The 21252-nt window shown below is 40.7% G+C and overlaps 1 protein-coding gene across 1 annotated transcript in view; it reads left to right on the top strand.

Annotated features, from left to right (window-relative positions):
* Positions 1 to 14155: 14155 nt before the first annotated feature.
* Positions 14156 to 21252, top strand: part of LOC136044750 (uncharacterized) — a 75238-nt gene continuing 68141 nt past the window's right edge. Inside the window, exon 1 of the mRNA XM_065730246.1 lies at positions 14156 to 14218. The gene's annotated coding sequence lies outside the window, so the exon portion shown is untranslated. The remainder of the gene's footprint in view (positions 14219 to 21252) is intronic.

Below are 21252 nucleotides of genomic sequence, written 5' to 3'. Positions count from 1 at the left end.
GACTATTGTTAGTAACAAGCTTTGCTTCAAGTCAATAAATAGCTGAGTTGTTATATCATGTAGTTTCAGTTCATGAATTGTGCATCTGTTTAAACCCTGGCAGACTGAGCTTGCCTGTGTAGATACAGCAAGCATTTCTTTGCTCACAATTTTACTTTTTGATAAAGAAATGAAATGTAGCGTCAATTGCTAAAGGAGAGAAATCAACATGAGTGCTAGGATGCTTAGAGATATTGAGCCATGTAGCTTATCTCAAAACTGTGAATGACAGTAAGTCTTGCAAGCAAAACTTACCAAACTGTTTTGTTGAATATAATTATTATCATAGCTAGCTCCTCCCACTGCGTTAGTTTGAATGGCACAGCCAAGAAGATTTCAGGTGACCGTCAGCACCTTCAACACTTGAGCTGTCTTTGCATAACCATTGATGCTGGGTGGAAATCAGCAGGAATCAAAGACAGCCTGTTTTTTTAAACAACAGAGACCGATCTAGAAAAGGTCAGCAGAGAAAATGGATAAATACAGAGACAAGAACCACACTGTTGTGGCTTTTTTGTTGTTGTTTTTTTTCTCTGACTGGCTAAATGGGAATCTCTGAGGCTATTTTCTCTGTTTTGTTTTTCAAATACATCTCCTTCAGCCAATTCTGTGCAGGTTTGACAATGAAGGGCCTTGATATGGCAACTCTAAGGAGTCTCTGGGAATATGGTATCTTAAAGACTGGGGCTGCTAAGGTAAGGGGTGTAAAGGCACAGAAGACATATTGATAGGATTGATAATATTCCACTGATCTTGAAGAAACTTCTACCTTCATTCAGGGATGGTGAATCCTAAGTACAGTGTGGGGTAAATAACTCCCAAGGATGGTACTCCGCAAAGAAATAGTATAGATGATGGTATATTTGGAGTAGTTCTATATAGATAGTATACAAATAATACAAAAGAGAAGATGGCTCACCCTCAGGATGTCAAGGCTCACAGGGGACTCCACGTGGGGTATCATCAGGGCTTTGAACTCTGCTTTGCGCTGAGTTTGTGTTGGTGGTACAGGTTAGGCAGTGTGTAATTACCCCAATCTACAAAATTTATCCAAGCAAGTGTTTGGAGAATGCATAAACACTTGAAGTAAAATTATATGCTGAGATACCTTATCCAAGATAAGAAGGCCTCTGGGAATATGCATTCAATGTACTTTAGGTGCCTAAATAACTTGGCTGATGACAGCTTAGGTGCCTCTCAGGTATGCATGCCACAGGCAGAATGTATGTGACTCTCTCACTTGAATTCAGGCACCTACATTCTGCTTGAGCAATGCCATAGGCACCTAAAGGCTTTTGGAATCTTCTCCTAAATTATTCAAGTTTATAAAAATGTCTTCTTTCAAAAGTATGGCAAGGATTCAAACTGCTTCTCATTTAACTGCGTGAATGAGTGGGAGGTGATGTTTTAAAATTTTCTGTATTGCTTCATAGTCTTAACATAAGCACCAGAGTAGGATTTAAATTCATCCAGAACTTTCAATCTCTTCCAAAGAAGAGATTTTACCACAGGTGTATACTGAAGGACATAAAAAATATTAAGCCAATATCTTAGAACTTCTTCACATTTTCTTTGCCAATCTCTTTATTTTGTAAATGTGACTGTGAGATTAGATTTTTGTTATTCCAGAATATTGTTTCAGATAGCATATATTCACTGTTTTGCATGTTATATACAGTGTTTACACCTTATTTGCCTCATCTTCTGTAACCCTTTATAAATTCTCCGCAGCAATGGGAATTTTGCCATAGTGTGAAAGGCAAAGCTGACTGAATGCACTGCTTTATAAAAATTGGAAGGTACAAATATAAAAATTTGTCTGATACAAAGTTTTTTCACTAGCACCTGGAGCTGCAGCTTGGAGGCTGCAATTTTAATGGCCCACTGACAGCAGCAGCTGATCAGCTATGCAGAGCAAGACTGTGCAGTCCAACAAGACTAATACTAGAAAGCCTGGAAAAATAAATCTGTTGTGCTAGCCTAAGATTTTACCTGTTTTACAGCAGTTCAATTTAATAAATCCTGTATGTTGTTGTCCTGTCCGGACGTTTGGTTAGTGGCTATAGCTATATCCAGGTGATTTATTACTGCTGATGCCACATCCCATTGCATTAGTGTATAACATTGCCTATATTGGAAGCCAGATACACATCAGAAAATATGAGCTGTACTACATCTTCCCCTCACCCAAATATCAGTGGTAGCTCATTCCACATTTGTCTCTGTAGTCTTATTGCTAGGGCAGTAAGCAAGGAGAGGGAGCGCATACAAGTGTGCAGGACTTGATGGAAGTAATGGGCAGGAAGCAGCTTCCTCCTGCAGCTGGCACACTGTGGTTCAGGTATCACAAGATGGTGCTCTTGTACCTATGGGAAGCTAACTCTTGACATTCCTGAGATTCTCACTCAACCTTGTTGTACAGATGACAGCTTGAACTCAACAGTACCAGTGGTGGTTTCAGGACAGAAGAGATGCCTGGTAAGAGCAGCATCTCCATGCATGGTAATGTTCTGCATCTCTTAGTAAGGAGTAAACAAAAGCTCTGGGCTCAGAAAGCAACTGTTATCGTATTCTCCTCTCTTCTTGATACCTCACTGAAGGACATTCTCTTGAGCATCCGTCATAAAAACTACACTTAATGTTTCTTTCACATTTCTAATTCTCCAGTGGGAAGAGAATTAGACCCAGATCTTCTGTGGAGAATACGTATCCATCCATCTCTTTTAAAGTTGAGCCCACCACCACTCCTTTCCAAAATCAAAAAATGCTGCTGTACAGGTATGTGTGATACATCCCATTTAAATTAGAATGTTCATCTTTTTTATCCAAGCTGGAATCTGTTTGTATTCTACTTCTTGCATTTCTCATTTATCCACTGTCTTTTCTCCAGACTTCTTGGCTGTCAGAAGGACACACGAAAGAATTCAGGATATCTCAAAAGTCCTTTGTTATTGTATGTACAGATCTAATGCCATGACTCTAGAAGTCCTGAAAATATACTGTCTTAGAGAGTAGTAGAAGAGTGATTGTGCACGGAGAAGGTAGCTCTGGTACTATGCTTAAAGATGCTTGCTCTGTACTGTCCTTGTGAGATCCCACCACAGTCCTGCATTCATCTTTTGGGTCCCCAATGTAAGAAAGATATGGACCGGTTGGAATGGTTCCAGAGGAGGACATGAGGATGATCAGGAGGTCTGGAGCACATCCTGTATCCTGTGAAGACAAGATTAGAGAGCTGGGGTTATTTAGCCTAGAGAAGATTAGACATTAAGAAAAAAATCTTTACCTTGAGTGTGGTGAGGCACTAGCACAGGTTGACCAGAGGAGCTGTAGAGGTGCTGTCTCTTGAGATGTTCTAAGGCCAGGCTGGATGGGGCTTTTAGCAACCTGGTCTAGTGGGAGGTGTCCCTGCCCTCAGGGGGTTGGAACTGGAAGGTTTTTAGGGTCCTTTCCAACCCAAACCATTTTCTTCTATGATAAACCATACACTTTCTACAAATCTAGCAGGTAGTTCTTATTCTAAAGAGGGTGAAGGAGGCTATTTTTATGAGACTGGAATATGCAGCAGTCTTGTTGTTAATAAAGGCAATTAGATTGTTGGGTAGATCACAATGTACAGCTCATTGTGCTTGAGTGAGAATGAAAATCTCTTGCTCCATCTTTCTCTGTGTCTTTGTGCATCATTTTTACTGCAAGTAATAGACTGTGTCCAATAAGCATTGTTCTGTACCTGAAATAAGTTATCTATAGGCTCTGAATTGTACTGTAATAAGATCAGTGCTCTACAGCTTTAAGCTACCTACTGGCAAATTTTTACCCACCATTTGTTTTCCAGTTACCTTTGAAAATTTCCTCCTCTTCATGTTTAGTGATCACCTCAGAGCACTGAGATTTGCAACAAATTCTGCGTGCCAGACTCTTAGCTACTTCTTGAATATTTCAGTATTACTTCAGTGAAGTCAGGCACACAGTTGCACACACCAGCAATTCAGATGCCTGCAAATAAAAACAGTACTAACTTGTACAAGTTGGGTACAAACTCTCAGATGTTAAAAAATGACTGTAGTAGCCATCACTGACAACACTGCGACAAAGAAATACAGATAAGGTTTGAGCCTGCTGTGACATTCTGGCAAATAAAATGAAATATGTTGAGAACAAAGCAGCTTTTCTCTCTCACTCAATAGCGTTGGTTATTCTTCTGACCGCCTCAGTCTGGTTTGATCACCAGTGTAACTGCATATGCTGTCCTCTCTTGAAAAGCTTTCTCTAGCGGAAGGAAAAAATTACTTATGTTTTCTTTCATCTTATCCTGTGAGGACACTGGACAGAGCTGTGCACAACATGTTCCCTACTTGATAGGAAAGATTATCTTAATGATGGTGCCACTTCTGTTTTGCAGTCTATTGGATTCCATAAATGTGACTATATTGGCAGAAGCACCCCGCAGTAACAGTATTGAAAATACACTTGAGAAAATATCCAATTGTATATTAGTAACAGAAGTTCTTCAATATAATTGTAAGACTCAAATAACGTACCATGGATCTTAGTTCATCCTACTATGCACTTCTGCTTGCATTCCATAAAAAAGACCACAGCATTCAAGCATGGTTCATGTATTGTTCAAATTACTTTGACTGTCCTTGAAGGTGTAGCATTGAGGAATTTCACCTCAGAGTCCCTCATTAGCTTCTTTGTTCAATTTCTTGCTATTCCTCTTGGCGAATGCCAGTCCTTCCAATTCACCAAGGACCCCTACAACCAAGCTGTTCCATATCACAAATCAGACCTTCATCCACACTCATGAATCTACTGAATCTCCATATTATGTCCATATTATTAATATTCAGTTTCCTGCATGGGTGTCACTGAAGATGTGATCTGAAAGTAATGATGTAGCATGGATAGTAAGGTACAAAAAGTCTCTGTACATGCTTGTAAAGTTCCTCTTCTATAGTGCTGTAAGGACTGAGAAATGATACAAAACATTCACTCATCTAGGGAATAGATATCTCCTGATTATTATATATGTGTGTATGTAACAAATATATACACACACGTCTATGCATGTCTATGTGTATATATGTACATACATTTCATCTTAGTTTTGTTTGTATTGTTGGCAGTTTGACATGAGCACTGAATGTCAGAAGATTTTAAACTGTTCAAATTATTAAGTAGCTCGCATATTTTATTTCACTTTTATTCCTTGCTCATTCATAAGATAAAATGGCTCAGTTGTTCAGCTGTTACAGAGATGCAAAGCCCCTATAATTCTAGTTAAAGTCAGTAGTTAGCACATGCTTAGTACTGAAAATTGACTCAGAAGTCAACAACACAGAACTTTATGATGTCCAAATTGTAAGTGAAGTAGAAAGCCAATAATCAACTCTTTGTGAATGTTTATGCAGTGCAGTGCTGGAGCCAAGGGAAAGTTCAAGCCAAGGCATCAGCAGTAAAATAGTCATATTAGTGCCCTTCCCTCCATCAAAATCCTGGGACTAGGATACTTTTCTTCTGAAGTACAGTTGTTTAGTTTTTGGTGAACATTGTGTTAACACAGTTACCTTGCTTCAGTTGCTGTAACCATCCTGTTCACAAGACCTGTCAGTTTCCATGCATAGCACTACAATACAGACTCCCCTGTATCATTATGTCAGTTTGTCATCCCTCTTTATGGGCAAAGGGGTGTGGTGGATGTGATACAGCTTGACTATAGTCAGGCTTTGGATATGCATGGCATTCTCATTCAAAAGTTAAGGACGTATGTATGGGCTGGAAGAGCAGACTACCAGCTGGTTAAAGTTTGGCTGCACATCTGGGCTCATCCAGAGGAACCAGTGGTGGTTTGATGCTCAGCTGCAGTCTGGTAACACTGCAATGCAAGAGGGGCAGCTGACATTGACCAGTGTGATTTAGTTCAGTGTAACTTTGAGAACCTTGAGGACTGAGCTGAAAAGTGCTGTGAACTCTCGAGTCTTTTAGCGAGAAAAGAGCAAAGTGCCACATGTGTGGAGGGAGGAACTCCAGCACCAGTGTGGGCTGGAAACAGTGTCTGAGTAGCAGTCTGGTCCCACTGTAAAGGACTGGAGGATCCAGGTGCCAGGTGGAATACAGGACAGCAGTTTCCTCTCATCACAGATGAGACAGACTGATTGCTCAGCTCCATTATGAGGACCATGGCCAGCAAAGGAAGAGATGTTATTATTGCCTCTGCTTAGCAATGGAGAGGTTGCATCTGGAATAGCGTTTTGGGCCTAAAGCGTATTACCTGAAGGAGATGTCCAAGTGTTTGATATGAAGAGGAGGCCAGGAGGAGATCAAACAGCAATCTATTGTGCAAAGAGGTACCACAGAATCAAATGTTTCTTGGAAGTGGGAGATGCCCAGAAGGGGCAGAAGAGCAATGGTCGAAGGTTGTGTCTTGAGAGATTAAGGCTGGAGATTAGGAAACAGTTTGCAAGACCACTGGAAGAGTTTGCTGAAAGTAGTAGTGGAATCTCCATCCTTGTAATGAACCTTGGAAATTCAAACTGAAAAAGCCTGGCTAATCTGAACTAGTGCTGCCAATAGTCTGGCTTTGAGAGGCAGGTTGAAGACTTCCAGAGATCCATTCCAATCAGCATTTCTGTAAGCCTATGATCTTTCCTTAAGAGTGCACTTCTGACAAGAAAATGATTATTCTTCCTCCAGTAGTCACAGAGGATGTTAGAGCAGTATGTTTTCCCTGCAAGCAGACACAAGCCTGAAAGATATTTTCACTTACCAAAAAGAGAAAAGCACCCCACACTCCGTGCCAAAAGAAAGAGAAAATCATATGATCTTGGCAAGCAGAATGCATGATTCTAGGGCTGGCACTCTGCTAAGACATCCACTTTCCTTCTTTTGCTGGGATCAAAGGCAGAGATAGTTCAGCTCTGCCTCAAGCATGGCTAGCATGAGCTTTGCCCACAATATGCACACTGGTGATAAGACTGAGACTGATCTGTGTGTGTTCTGTGTTTTTAAAGTACTTGCAGAACACAGAGATTTTAATTTTACAGCCACATTTGAGAACTTCAAGTTTTGTTTGACTTCTGTGATAGATTAGAAATCCAATTGATTCAAATACAGTTTAATACAATTACTCTACAGTGTTTATGCTAAACATAGAAGCTGATGCTGTAAGAATCAGGAACACTACATGAAATTGATATATGTAATGAATGTTATGTAATGAATAATAAATAGTACACTGTAGACTGTAACTATAATAATAAGTACTCTGAAGAAGTGATGGAGAATGGGCCTCACAAGATACTAGGGTCCTATTCTGGTAGGGTGAATGAAGTCACTTAATCTCACTTCTGCTGTCAGTATAACTACTTTGATTAGATGGGGAAAGAAATACATCTGTATCCCATCCGCCTTTCATTTCTATGAGGTTTACTCTATGCACAAATTATCTGAGAATGAAATGGCTGTCCTCTTTGTTCACAGTTGCAGAGTATGATCTCTTAGACTTTATATATTCATTCTCATTACTGCAGCTTCCAATCTCAGATAAGCCAGAATGTGTGTTGTTGCTTTGGTGGACCAGAAACAAAAAACAAAAAACATAACCATCAAGAAGTTCACAGAAAATAAATTTTCAAAAATGCTGTTGTCTGAAGCTTTATAATTAAAGATTTTATTACCAGCAACTGAGTGCCTGTCACTGTGGAGATAATTTGTTTCAATTTTGCATTTCTTTGCAGGGTTCATTCTGAATATTCTCATTACTTTAAAGCTGGTTTTGGAAATAGTGTAACTCTTGTGAAATGTTTTAGAGTTGATAAGGCAACATCTCAAGACCATCGCTTCTGCTCAGGAGATGTGGAACACTTTTAGGTGCAATTCTGTGAAATACTTCGTTTTGTGTAAATCCAATCTTCAACAATGGGACAGTGCTGCAGCCAGCTTACAGAGACAGAGAGGCATAGGGTGAAGATGGAGAAACAGGGGCATTTAGGAGGTAATGTTTTGCTTGCCCTTGGAAGGCAGCATTTGCTCTTTGAAGGTCACAGTTACTTCTGAGCGGAACTGACACATGTTCTTCCATCTCTGGAGTTCATCAGCCTTGCTCTGAGGCAGAGTACCTTCTCTGAATGATTTTTCTAGCATTTTCCTGAGAAAAGGAGGTGCATCATTTGGTAAGATTTTATTTGTATTTCTTAAAAATTTATTTCTTCCTGCTTACCTCTTCCAGACCCACAGCTCTCTCCCTTGGACCTAGACACTATTCATGTATCTTCACCTGAAGCTCACCATATCACATTTCCGTTACTTTCAATCCTTTCATTACCTTCATCTCCTCCCCTCCCACTATAACTTCTGAAGAATAACTAGTTTAAGTTTCAGTAAATGAATGGAGGCAGTTTCAGTGAAAGGGGATAGGTAATAACTGGTTTTTATTTTAAAAAGGAACCCTAACAAATGTACGAGTAACAAAGGAAAACTGTACTGTGACAAGTCCATTTCATTAGACTATTGAATATATTTTTTACCAATCTATACCCTTACCTGATAAAATGTTCTTACGTATCAAGAGAACTATTCACAGAGAGAGTAACAGAGCACTGGCACAGGCTGCTCAGAGAGGTGGTGGAGTCTCCTTCTCTAGAGATGTCTAAAACCTGCTTGGACACTTTCCTGTGTAACCTACTGCAGGGAACCAGCTTTAGCAGGGTGTTGGACTCAGGGATCTCCATAGATGCTTTCCGACCCCCGAGACTGTGATTCTGTGAGTCCTGTGACTCCTTGTATTAGTGAAGATGTGGCCTAACCATCATGTGCATTGTGACAGGCTGAATAATGGCCCAAGCTCATGTTCGGGCAATGTAACCTGCCACCATTATGGAGTGGATACAGAACAAAGTATTTCAGATCATTCCACCAAATTTAAATGAAATATATTTTTGTTGTTGTTTCCTATTTTGGGTATATCAGAACACTTAATGTTGGTATAATGGTATAATTTGGTCAGAGACCTAATTAAGATGTTTCTTAAAAATTAAGAAGTCCTTCTGTGAATAATGAGTTTCAAGTCCTTTAGTTCTGATCTGCGATGAGAACAAAAAGTAAAATGCCAAAATATACCCCTAGAAATATTTTCTCTGAGCTGTGCTCTTTGGGAATTGCATGGAATGACATGTGTCTTTAGTCATTTTTCACAGTATCTGTATGCTCTAAGACTGCTGGAATAATTTTAAAACAGACCTTTCAATCCTAACGTAAAATGGCACGTAGCCCTTTGATTCTGTTAGCAGATGGTGTATGGTATTTATGAGAACAGTTGTTAAATGCTTTATAGTGTGACTCACCAACTGATAGCTGCATATTAATGGAAAGTGGACAGCACTATCGCATTCACAAGTGCTGGATTGTCAAGTGGAGCTGGGGGACTTGATTTATAGAACTGGTTGTCCTTATATGTTTGTCTAGGCTATTTGGACCACTCCTCTATACTGTTTTTATGATGCTAACAAAACTGCAAAGATGAAAATCTTTTAAATCAGAACTTATATCTTAGTTTCTGGGAAAGAAAGGAAGGAAAGGAAGAAAGAAGGAAAGGAAGGAAGGAAAGGAAGGAAGGAAAGGAAGGAAGGAAAGGAAGGAAAGGAAGGAAAAAGGGAAGGGAGGGAATGGAGGGAGGGAGGGAGGGAGGGAGGGAGGGAGGGAGGGAGGGAGGGAGGGAGGGAGGGAGGGAGAAAATGAGCTCAGCAGTTAATTACATTTGCTTTTTAGAATTAGTTTCTGAGGTGGGTGATTCTTAATATTAGTTTCTGAGTTGTCGTATCTTCTTGTTACTAACTGAAAATATCCATAGAAAAATAAAATACATTTTTGATGCTGGTATCTGTATATGAAATATTAACTGTTCATCAGATCAGTCAAAAGGCATTCATGCCTTGTCTTGATATTAGTTAGGAATTTTAGACAGAAATTTGTTTTGCCCACTTACAGATGCTCATGAAAGATTTTCTAGAGCAATGTGCAATGTGATCAAGTTCAGTTCAGGTATTCTTTAAAAATCTTTGCTATGAGGTTTTCTGATGAAGCACTTTGTGTATCAGTTATTTCAAGAGATGGAAAAACCACTGAAAGCATGCCACACATTTCTTCAAATTACAAGGACCATAAAACGGGCCACGTGTGTGATCCTGCCAATTGATGAAAAGACAATTAGCAGTCATTGTTAAAGCACTTCTTTCACTGCCTTTATCTTGAGTTTGTTTAGGTCACTTTTGTTTGCCTTTGAATGGTAAAATATTCTTAATGGAGATATTCCAGAAGAAGTGACACTGGTGGCACCATTACAGCTTGCTGGAGTTCATGTGAATTAAAAAATAAGCCTTCTCACAGCTAGGATAAGATTATAGGCTTCTTATTACAGGCTTCCCAGTACATCCCCTGGGTCACATTGGTAGAGTGGGGCCCAAAGGTAACAGCCTCTGACAGAGAAAGTCATACAGGAGGTATGGATTTTTATTCTGTTTCCCAGCATCTCATAGAAGCTAAACCCCACCAAGTACTCAAAATATACCAGACTGTGAGCAGCTCCTAATTCCCTTCTGATTATTCATCGTCTATGCAGGAATTTCACTTATCTAATGTTACAGTCTGGATTTAGGGGCTCTGAAGAAAAGGAGGTTAGAAAATTGTCTGGGGCAACGCCAGAGGCTCCTGACAAACCCAAGAGAGTTTTAGCATTCTTCTGCTGCTCCCATGAATAATCAAACCTTATTTAAAACGTCTGGGGAATTTTTCCCCCCTTCTTCAGTTCCCACTAAACTGCAGTAAGTATTGTGAGATTCCAGTGGGATCTTTAGCAGAGTAAAGTGCTATTTGTGCCACAGGCAACCACGCAGTGTCTGGTAGCAAAGGTTGGAGAGACACACATAGTAATCACAGAATGTTGCAATGCATTCCTCTTTACACAGACTCCTGCTTGTGATACCTTCGCTGCAGGGTAGTATAGAGGGGAGACAGAAACAGAGAGAAGGCTGCAGGTACCAGCCTTCTCAGCTGACCACTGACCCAGCAGCCACCTCCTGAACTGTCCCCTAATTTACAAGAAAGGGCTGAAGACCCTCCTGGGATCGGCGTTTTGGCTGCACAGACCCCACCTCTTTGGTAGTGGTGCTGCTTGGATTCACAAGTCCCTCTGAAGGTCTGGTCCTGATGCCAGACATCTGTCTGGACACTCATTTACCTGTGTGTCTGGGGGGGCTTCTCATGAGCCAGTGGATTCATCCAAGACAGCGGGTTATTAGTGTGCTTGATGAGGGAACGTACAAGTCTGTGACATTAGGGTTTCAATAAAATCCAAATGAATGTGACCAATAAAAGAAGTATGGAATTTAGTGTTGGCCAGCTCAAATTTATTATTTACCTTAAACTCTCTTCAGTATGCCTTTATTTTCAGCCAACTCTTGTCCTTAGTAAAAGAAAAAGAATTAAACTGCCTTTTGTTATCTTTTGAGAATGAACAAACTGCAAACTCAATGGGAAAGAGCAGCAAAAATAGGCTGGAGAAGCTGATTAATGAGGGAGAAAATACATAGAGCTTGGCTAAGCAGCGGCTCAGAGACGACACGATAAGTCTACAAATATTTGCAGGCTGTAAATACCGAGGACAGGAATTTTGTACAGCACAGCCAGACCTAATCATGGCTAAGGGAAGAGAAAAAAATATATATGGGAGCATTGAGGGAAAAGAGTTGCTGGTGAAATGAAATAGGCCAGAGAGTTAATAGATGGCACACATGCCCCACAGGAAGCCACACAGCAATGGTAAGGAAGTAGGGAGAGAAAGATGGCATGGCTGTTCATCTTGACCTGCTGCAGTAAGGTGGCTGATCAAATAACAACCATTATAATCATAGAATGATAGCATGACAGGGTTTGGAAGGGATCATAGAGTCCAACCCCCTACTAAAAGCAGATCCCTACAATACGTTGAGCAGGAAAGCATCCAGGTGGGTTTTGAATATTTCCAGAGAGGGAAACCAGCCTGGACTGGGTGTTAAGCAGAGGAGGACACAATGAGGCCTCTCCAGCACCCAACATGACTGTGGGCTGGCTGTGTCATTCCCTCTGGCCACACAGGCTGGGGCCAGCTCTCCAGTGTGCCAGCATGGATTTGGTGGTCTGGATGGGGCAGAATTGTATCTTCTGAGAGTTTAATCCCAAGTAGGATCAGAAATTAAAAAAGTCACTTTTTGATCTTGTGAAAAAGAGTGAGAACAGGCAGAGGAGGCTGACCTAACTGCAAGGCACTGCCTTGGGCTGGGCAGGAAGGTGTCCAGCCAGCCCTGCGCTGAGCCCTCAGCACAGAATGTCCCCAGCTAGGAACATGGAACAAGTCTGTTCCTTGTTGTAGATCTGAAAAGGACCTTACACATCCCAAAGGCATCAGTCGTGCTCCTCCCCGCCCCACCAGTGGCTGATAAAGAGGATTATTCTGCTGAGGTCCTTGGCTCGCGCTGACTGTGGGCTGTTCCCCACTCCAGGCCCTCTGGCTGAAGTCTCTCAAAATGGGAAATGCCATCCTAGCCCAGCGAGGACATGCTGTTACTGATGGAAGTTCATCACACACTGGGGCATTTCTGCAGGAATTTTTCCTCTGAGAATCTAGTGGGTTCTGAGGATAGAAAAAAGGCAGATTGTTTAGGTTTTTAATCATGCTTGTTGTATTCATCATGGGAAAGGAATTGTAAAATCATTCTGTGGTGAGTTACAAATCTGCTAAGCTAGAGTTAGATTAGATGACCTTTAAAGGTCCCCTCCAACTCAATTCTATGATTCTATGAGTTTAGAAATGAAATTAATTTCATTTAAACAGCAAGTTATTCACAGAATACAGCTAACATTTTTCATTAGAAAATGCAGCTCTCTCTGTAAGCTGTCTGTGTAAGCAAGGCTATTTTGTCAAGTAAAGCTACTCCACTGGATGAATACAAACAGCACTGGGAGCTGAAAGGTGGCAAGTCCCTGAGGTCTTGTGCATAAGTGGAAGAAGCTCAACTTTGCCCTGTTGCTTTGACTGTTTTCCATTCTCAACATGTTGTGACTTGTAAATAAGCTTCCAGAAGTGAAACCAAAGCTACGCGTTAGTTCATTTTGCTCATGCGTGTACTGTTTGATCTGTGACTTAGTACACTGCATTACTGATGTGCTTTTAGGCTGTAACAAAGTACACACATTCTTCTAACCTCTTGTTATAAAAGAGGGCTTAGCACACAGCCGGCCAAAAAGGCATGGGTGTGTGTCTCCAAGTAGAGTTTCTGAGTAGCATGGGTTTAAAAGTCACCAGCTTAAATAGATGCAAGAAAAAATGACCTTTCTCATTAACAGCCATGGAGCAAAGCTGTGCACAACAAAGCAAGAAAGCTGCATGTGGAGACAGAGGAGCAGGGAGCCTATAGGCAGCTAGCTTGAGGCAGGAAATAGTGCAAGCTTTCAGGGAATAGGGAGGACTAACCCCAAAAGACCCTGGAGTGCAGGGGCACTGCTGTCTATGGGACATTAAGAGGAGAGGCGGAGCTGTGCCCAGGATTTTTTCACCTGCATGGTTTTTCAGAGGTGATATCTGGAATAAAAAGTTGTAATGGGATGAGGATAGAGACTAAAAGGAAAAGCTGAAGATGCATGGGAAAAAAAAAAAGGGGGTGGGGGGTGGGGGGAGGAGGCTAGGGGAAGCCCTTTTATTCAAACGTTAAGAAATATGGCCAAAAGAAAGGGAGTGAGGCTGACTTTGAACTTTGAAGAAGCAGTGCATCAATGCAAACAGGTCTGCCTCTCCTCTGTCAGGCAGTGGCTCCCCCCTCCCCTCCATCCCATCATTTTGCCTTCTGTCATGGGCCCGGGAGGCTGCGGAGCTGGGTAACCCCCGGAGCAGTGTGTTGCACTGACACCAGTGTTTGTATGGCACAGCAGTCACACACAGCCTCTGCTGCCTGTGACAGGCGTGCAGGGCTCTGCCTTTCCACACGTGCTCCCAAGGCCTCCCGATTGGTGTGCTCAGCAGAAGGGGCTGGTCCTTGAAGTCAGCTCCTGTGCCTATGACAGATGATATTGTCATGCAGGAAAACAAAACCAGACTATCTGATGGACTGCATTATTTTTCCAGGCGGCTTGGAACTGCAACTGCAAAGTAAGAAGTTTTATGCTTAGACTTCAGAACTGTGAGTGGAATTTAAACATCAGTTTTAAACAATTTATTTTTAACTCAAAACTTTGCATGAGGTATATATGTCTGCACAATAACTTTTCATTATGGACTGAGCTGTTGCGAATTCTCCTGAGATGAACTCATGATTGCTTTGGGAAACTTCACGGAGTGCTCGCTGCTTTTGCAGCTGCACTTATAAATGTGTCCCGAGAAGGAAGATGCTCTTTTTAGTGCATGCAATTAGTCCAGCTGGACATGGTTTCAAATTATCTACGCCATTGGAAAATGTATTTGAGCAGGACAAGTTGTGCTGATGGAGAATCTCCTGGGAGTTATCAGCAAATGTCAGGCTGGTCTGTGTGTCTTTGTCATGAGTGTCATTTGGTAGTTGGTTGTGTATGGAGAGGGATTAGGTGGAAACCTGCTGTTACCATTGTGTGGCACTGCGCTTGTGAGATGGGAAAGCTGCTGGTACCAGGTGTTAGCAAGCTGGCCAATTAATGATGATTGCGGGAAATTAGTTTAAGACAATACTGTCCACTGGGATGCAGATTTATAGAAATAATTTTAACAGAAGGATGGGTAGCACTTACTTGTGCATAGGAGGCTTGTTTTTGTAGGTAAAACATTAATAACCTGCTCTTTTTCACATTAGCTAAACAGGAATAGTGTAATAGTTTTCCATGGGAAAGCTGTAAGGGCTGATACCCAGTCCAAGAGTCCAAGCCTGAGTAGGCAGTTTGTGACCCCAGATCTGTGATATTTTCAGTTTCCTGTGGAAACTGCCCAACAATCCCTGTGACCCTGTGTTGTTTATACACAATCTTAAGTGCAAAGACCTTTTCTGGATTCACGTGGATGTTAGTAAAAGCTGGGATACATGCTTTTAAATAAAGTTGTTTTGAAGCCAGAAAAAATTGCCCCACAGTTATCTCTAGCTACTCCAACAGTTTTCCAATATAAAGTATGACTTTTGCATAGAAAACAAACAACTTAACATTTCTGAGCCTTGGCAAGCACATTGTATCAGTTTATCTAGTGGACCCAAAGCTGATAGGGAAAGAAAAATTAGTGGTGTGTTACTGCTGAGTAGGTGTGGCTGAAATCCCATCCCTTGTGCCTCCACCGCCATTAGTCTGCATCTGGACACCTCCAGATCACACAGCAACATAAACAGCATCCAAATGAGGTGTGGGCATACAACTGCATTTCTGCAGAGTTAGTCAGAGCACATAACGTGGGACGTGTACCAACTTTATACAGCTGGCAAAGAGGCAACTCAATCCATTGCCAAGTACAAAGTAAATGTCAGTATTTCTTTAATAAATGAACTGCTGTAGAGTAAATCTATACCATTTTGGTACTCTTACTTCATTTGTTGAAGAGTTTTTGTTTCAACACTGGAATCTCTAAAGGCAGATTTATGGTATTGAGCCATGGCTGGAGTGAATCTGAACTTATTTGAAATATAGCACTGATAAATTTCCTTTGTATTCATCTCTTTCCATCCTTTTGTTGGTCACTACAGCTGGAAAACACTAGATTTTTCCAGTAGAGAAAGGACAACGTTTTTCCCAAAGAATTTGGTTCTAACAATATATCCACAGAGAAAATCATAAATCTCAAGTACTACATCAGAGAGGCCTTCTTAGCTGAAAGGAGTAAATCCTAAATGGAAGAAGTGTTAATCCAAACCACTAATAAATGCATAATGAGTTAGTGTTCTTTAACAAACAGTATTCTCATTTCAGTAATATTAAAATCAAATCTGTATCGATTTTCTTTCCATTTTCTCAAAATAACAAATTCGGGGTAGAAATACATAAATCTATGCAACATGCAGATATTCTTTCCAGTGGCCCATCATTAAAATGCTGATAAAGTTCTTTAACTAAGGGTCCTCTCTAAACCTTATAATCTAAAATGTTTCCCCTTCATGTGACACAGCCTGGTTCTTCTTGTTCCCTTAATTTGACAGTCTCTGTTAGATACTGCTACCTTGGTAGAGCAGGCCAGATTCATAGCTAGACAAGCGTGAATAAAGAATAACTCCACTGAAGTCAATGACATGACCCTGGACTCAATCCAGTGTGACTGGAGTTGGAATGTGGCTCTATGCATGCAGCTGGCACCCATGCCAGGCAAAGCAACAAGGTAAACAAAGAGATACTGCAATTGTGCATGTTGCTAGCAGGACTGACATGGTGCTGCCAGCTTCCAGTTGTGCTTTCACCTGGAACTTCTTCCAAAAGAAAACATCTAACAGCATAATCTCAGTTCTGCTGCTCCAACGTGTTACATCTCCTCACAGATTTGTGAAAGGTGTTAAGCCTCTGACATAGAAGTCAAGCTATAAATTGTATGTGTTATTTTATTTTTCTCGTCCAGCCCAGAAAGATTTTAGATGTTTTTCTCCATTATTTTTAGGTTTACTTTGTTCTTTACTGGTAATGTTGTTTCAGGAAGGTTTATTTCCAGCTGTGAAATTTTGCTCTCTGTGATATTCTGGGATGTCCCAGAAACTTCTTCCCAGTTCCTAAAGAAAGCTCTGTTTCCTCCTCTACTTTGTGATGACATCTGCACTGTTCCCATGGCCACCTACACAGCAAAATAACTCCCAGCTTTTTGTCCTGGAGAAACTAATGGGAATATTTTGTACTGTAGGTGGGGCTTCCTTATGACTGCTTTTATTTCCCTGTTCTGCATGCTAGGATGTTGCAGAGCAGCTGCCCTAAAGAGAGGCAGAGTTTTATGCAGCTATCTAGAGGCTGTCCTATCTCATCAAATTCTTCCCAAAGGAATAATTTGGCCTTGTTTGAGATGGGAGAGGCACTTCTTACTTCTGTTCCTGTCCAGACACTGCTGCTTTATACCCTCATTTCTGCAGTTAAAGAACTGAATTCTGTGATACATGTGCCCACGGCAGTTCATCTCTGCTAGTTGGAATTGCCAAAGCATGGAAGGATCTTGAGGGGAAGATTTTACATAGGATCTGGTGTGAGGCTTGTTTCCTGGTTACTCGGAATGGGAGACAAGCATGGGATCCTCATATCTGAAGGAGTTGTTTATAAATGCTATCTGCTGTGTGGATTTCTAGGGCCACTCGTGTTTCTAAATATTCAGAATCACTAAGAAAAAAAAAAAAAAAAAAAGCAAAGCCAAAAGCCAGGGGCTCTGTTCTTTGCTGCGTAACAAGTTCCTAGAATGAAATGCATTCATATCTGCCACTACAGTGGGAATTATATGAAGCTAAAGCTCAGCTGAACTGTAATTAAAGCAGTTTCTTTTGAAGAGCTTTTTATCATTACTCAGATATTTTTTTGTGCTGTGCGGGTGTGTTCTCAACATCACCCTATTAGTCCAAAATAACTTACTAAGTTCAGTCTGCATGGGTATACAGTTTACCTGTAACACACAATTTTCATATGATATATGCTGCTTATCAGCTCTTTCAAGTTTTAAAAAACCTCATCTCATTATTTATAATATTTTACTGTTTATCACACTGTTGCATCTGGTGCTGATGAGAAGAGCATGTCACAGGCTGTTATTTTGGAACAAACAATTTCAGTAGGAAGGTAAAAATACCTTCCTGATCCTTTTAGTTTTAAAGGCATTTGTAAGATGAGGATACTTGTCTCACAGTTGAGTCAGTAGGGTTATGGAAAGGATCAAATAGAAGTAGTTGCTTAGCACATACCCGAGTCTTCAAATTTAAAGTGATTTGTGGACATAAGAGATAACACCTGGCTGCTACACTGGTAAATATCAGTGTTTTTCCAGGCCTGAGAAGTATCACGCTATAATCTCATAAAATGTTTGTGAATTTTGGTCCTCTGAGTCACCTGAGAGAAGCTTTCCAGGGGCTACGTGTGAAAGGAAGGGAGCTGCAAGGCAAGGGAAAGCACAGAACAAACAGTTTTGCTAATGCTACACAAATGCTTCTTGAAGCTGAAAATGAAAAGTACACAACATGGCAGGGAAAAAGATGAGCGTGTGAGCAGAAGTCATGTACCTCTGATGTTGTTTTCTACCTTTTGTGCTATGTGCTTTGTGCCTTAGGGAAAATGAATAATACTGTTTTGAAGACAAATTAAGTTACCTTAATTCATGCCTAATGCATTGTTTTGAAGACAAATTAAATTACCTTTATTAAATTGCTGGTTGTCAACTCTCAGGAGAAAAAAAAAAAGATGTGTTCATATGCCAAAGGTCATACCACTGTAAGGGCAACGTGTGGAAGTTACTGAAGAGAAGGTACTGAGCAGCCCGCAGCACGAGGCATCTGCTCTATCCATGGGGAGAAACCAGAGAAATTAGATGGATCCCAAGTACAATTGATCCTCAAACCTTTGCAACCACATCTTTCAATATCATTTAAAGCCTAACCGTTTGAGTGCCACTGCATTATGTCCTGAAATTAGAGCGCCTTGGATGGCATTTCTTGCCATAACAGAAACCTAACTTTCAACACTTTGTGTATCATACACAGACAGAAACTGATATTGTTTAAGATCTGTCTGTCTCACTGTGAGCAAAGGGCTAAGAGCCTTTTCCCTGGAATACTGTTGCACAAACCAAAGAATTAAGAGTATTGTAAACAAGTGGCATTTAAAGATTTAAGCTGTAAGCAAACAAGTGAAAGTTTGACTGACTTTAATATTTTGGAGCATGGCTTAAGAAAAACAGTCTGAAAAACATTTTGCAGATTGTCTGTCATAATTTCAAGATGAAACTTGGAATTCCAATCTCTATATTCATATCTTAATTCGTATATTTGTGCCTTTATATCATTATGTCTTTACATCTCCCTTAATGTCTTCATACCTATCATTCCTAACTGGCAGAATTTAGATCCACTTGATCAAAGTGTTGATTCCTAGAAAGAATGGGGATTTACCTTTTGTGCATGGCAGCAATTTTGTTCTGTATGTTAGCCAAGAAAATACATCTCAAAAGAAAATCCAGGCAACTAAAAGAGAGTAATTAAAGGAAACATCAACATCCATGATTTTTAAGCACTCTGTGAAGGATGGCTGGAGCACTTCCGGTTTGAGCAAATTCACTAAACCTAATAGGAACAGAGTTAACTAAAGTAGACTCAAACATTTGTAGACTCTTCAGAGAACTCCCTCCTGTGTAATTCTGCCTTTCAAACATTCTGCGCTTACACCAACAGCAAATGCATTGCTCTGCTTGAGAGGAGACACAAGGATTCTCTGTCCCTTGTTTCAAGAGAGTGCTGGTGGAAAGGAGGTCTGTGACTGCATTTGCTGGAATCTGGCAGAGTTTTAGATGAGGTCTGTGATGCCAGTATATGATCAGGGTATCAGCATCAGATCCTTTCCAAGTCAAACGATTCTGTGATCAAAGATCAACATACTCTGACATGCCTGAACATAAGCATCAGTGTTCAGGATGCCTGTGCTGTTGGTGTTTCATCATTTTAATTGCTAGAGGTTAAGCTCTGTTGTGCCAGCTGCACGCAGGCAGTGGCAGTACACCTACACAGTGTGTTTGTTCTCTGCTGGACTTGCTCTACTCCCCCAAAATACCCGTGTCCTCAGCATATAGGTACTTTAAGCAAGCCTACCTTGCTGCAGGGCAGACGTAGGTATTAACCCTGCCCGCTCTCAGTGCTCAGTCTGAGACCTGTGATGCCTCAGGTGGTGACTATCCAATTAGGCATGCTAAAACTCACACAGAAATTTTATGTAAATACATAAAAATAGCATTCCTCCACATGTTTTTGGCTCTTGCTGTGTCTACATCCCAACACAAATTGAGTAACCTTCTAGATGTTAAAAGATAGGAGAAGATGGGATCCCAACTTCCAGAATGTTGTATATAGATTATTTGCATGCACAACTCACACACAGTCAGAAACAGTGATTTCAGATGCTGCCAGCGTGGCTGCCCAGTAGTGAAGAGAGAGCAGCTTTCCTTGTTCCAGATCCTTAGTACAATTTTCTGCAACATTGAAGTTGGCAGCCTGTAAGTGATATATTTACTCCTCACTGCTGCTCTTCATTGATGTTTACAGCCTTTGGGATGTACAGGCCATCTTTTTTTTTTTTTAATTTTGAAGTTGAATTGCATTTACATTTTCCCCAAAATGCTGAATTGCCAAATGCTTCTGAGAAGCATTCCATAAAATTGAGATGCTGCTCCATACTCTTTACAAATGTAAATTAACTAATCTTACTGGAGTAATTGGCAAAAAAGTAATCTCCCTTTATCGTGACAAACAGTGTTGCAGCATAAGAGTAATGACTACAGTTTAAGCAGCTATGAATTGTGCATTAGGGAGCTCTAGGCCTGAACATTGCTCACAATGAAATGTAAATTGCATTTTTTCTGCATCTAGCTGTTTATAAATAACACTGCGGTTACAAACACGATAGCCATTTTTGTCACCAATTTCTTATTGTCATTCACAGTAGAAACGAAAGATCTAACTAGCAGGCAGTCTGCACAGTAAATAGAGGTTAGATTATCTTTTATTGCATTCAGACTTTGCCAGAAATGGAAACAAATCAAAACCCTAGAACCAACCAGAAGATAAAGCGTAAGCATCTGGAAAAACTAAGCAAATGTTTAGCAGCTAGGATCTCTCTAGGATCCATTATCATAGCTGGGGGTTTATTAAAAAAAAAAAAAAAAAGGAAAAACAGAACTTAGATTTTTATACAAATTTCTGGCTTGGACCTAACTCTTAAGCCTACCTGGCAACCACAGGCAATCTAGAAGAAAGAATAAATGGTTTAATATATGTTGCAGCAGCCTCCAAATCCTGCTACATCATGTGTGCTGAAGTGTGCTTGTGTGGTATGCTGTAAGCTGCGTAGCTTTCATTCATTAGTGATGTGCTCCATGCTTACATCCACTGTGTGACATCACTGCCTCATAGTGTAGCAGTCCCACTTACAATCATTTACAGACAGCTTGTGTGACTGGTCTTCCTGAGAACAAGGGATAGTCTTGCTCTTGCTTAGGCATGACTATTTTTACATCCA

Source organism: Cyrtonyx montezumae, unplaced genomic scaffold, assembly GCF_038088225.1.
Source record: "Cyrtonyx montezumae isolate F1298 unplaced genomic scaffold, pur_monq_1.0 scaffold_12, whole genome shotgun sequence".
Classification (NCBI taxonomy): Eukaryota; Metazoa; Chordata; class Aves; order Galliformes; family Odontophoridae; genus Cyrtonyx; species Cyrtonyx montezumae.
Note: the sequence above shows the minus strand (reverse complement) of the source record. Positions and strands in the feature narration are given on the sequence as shown.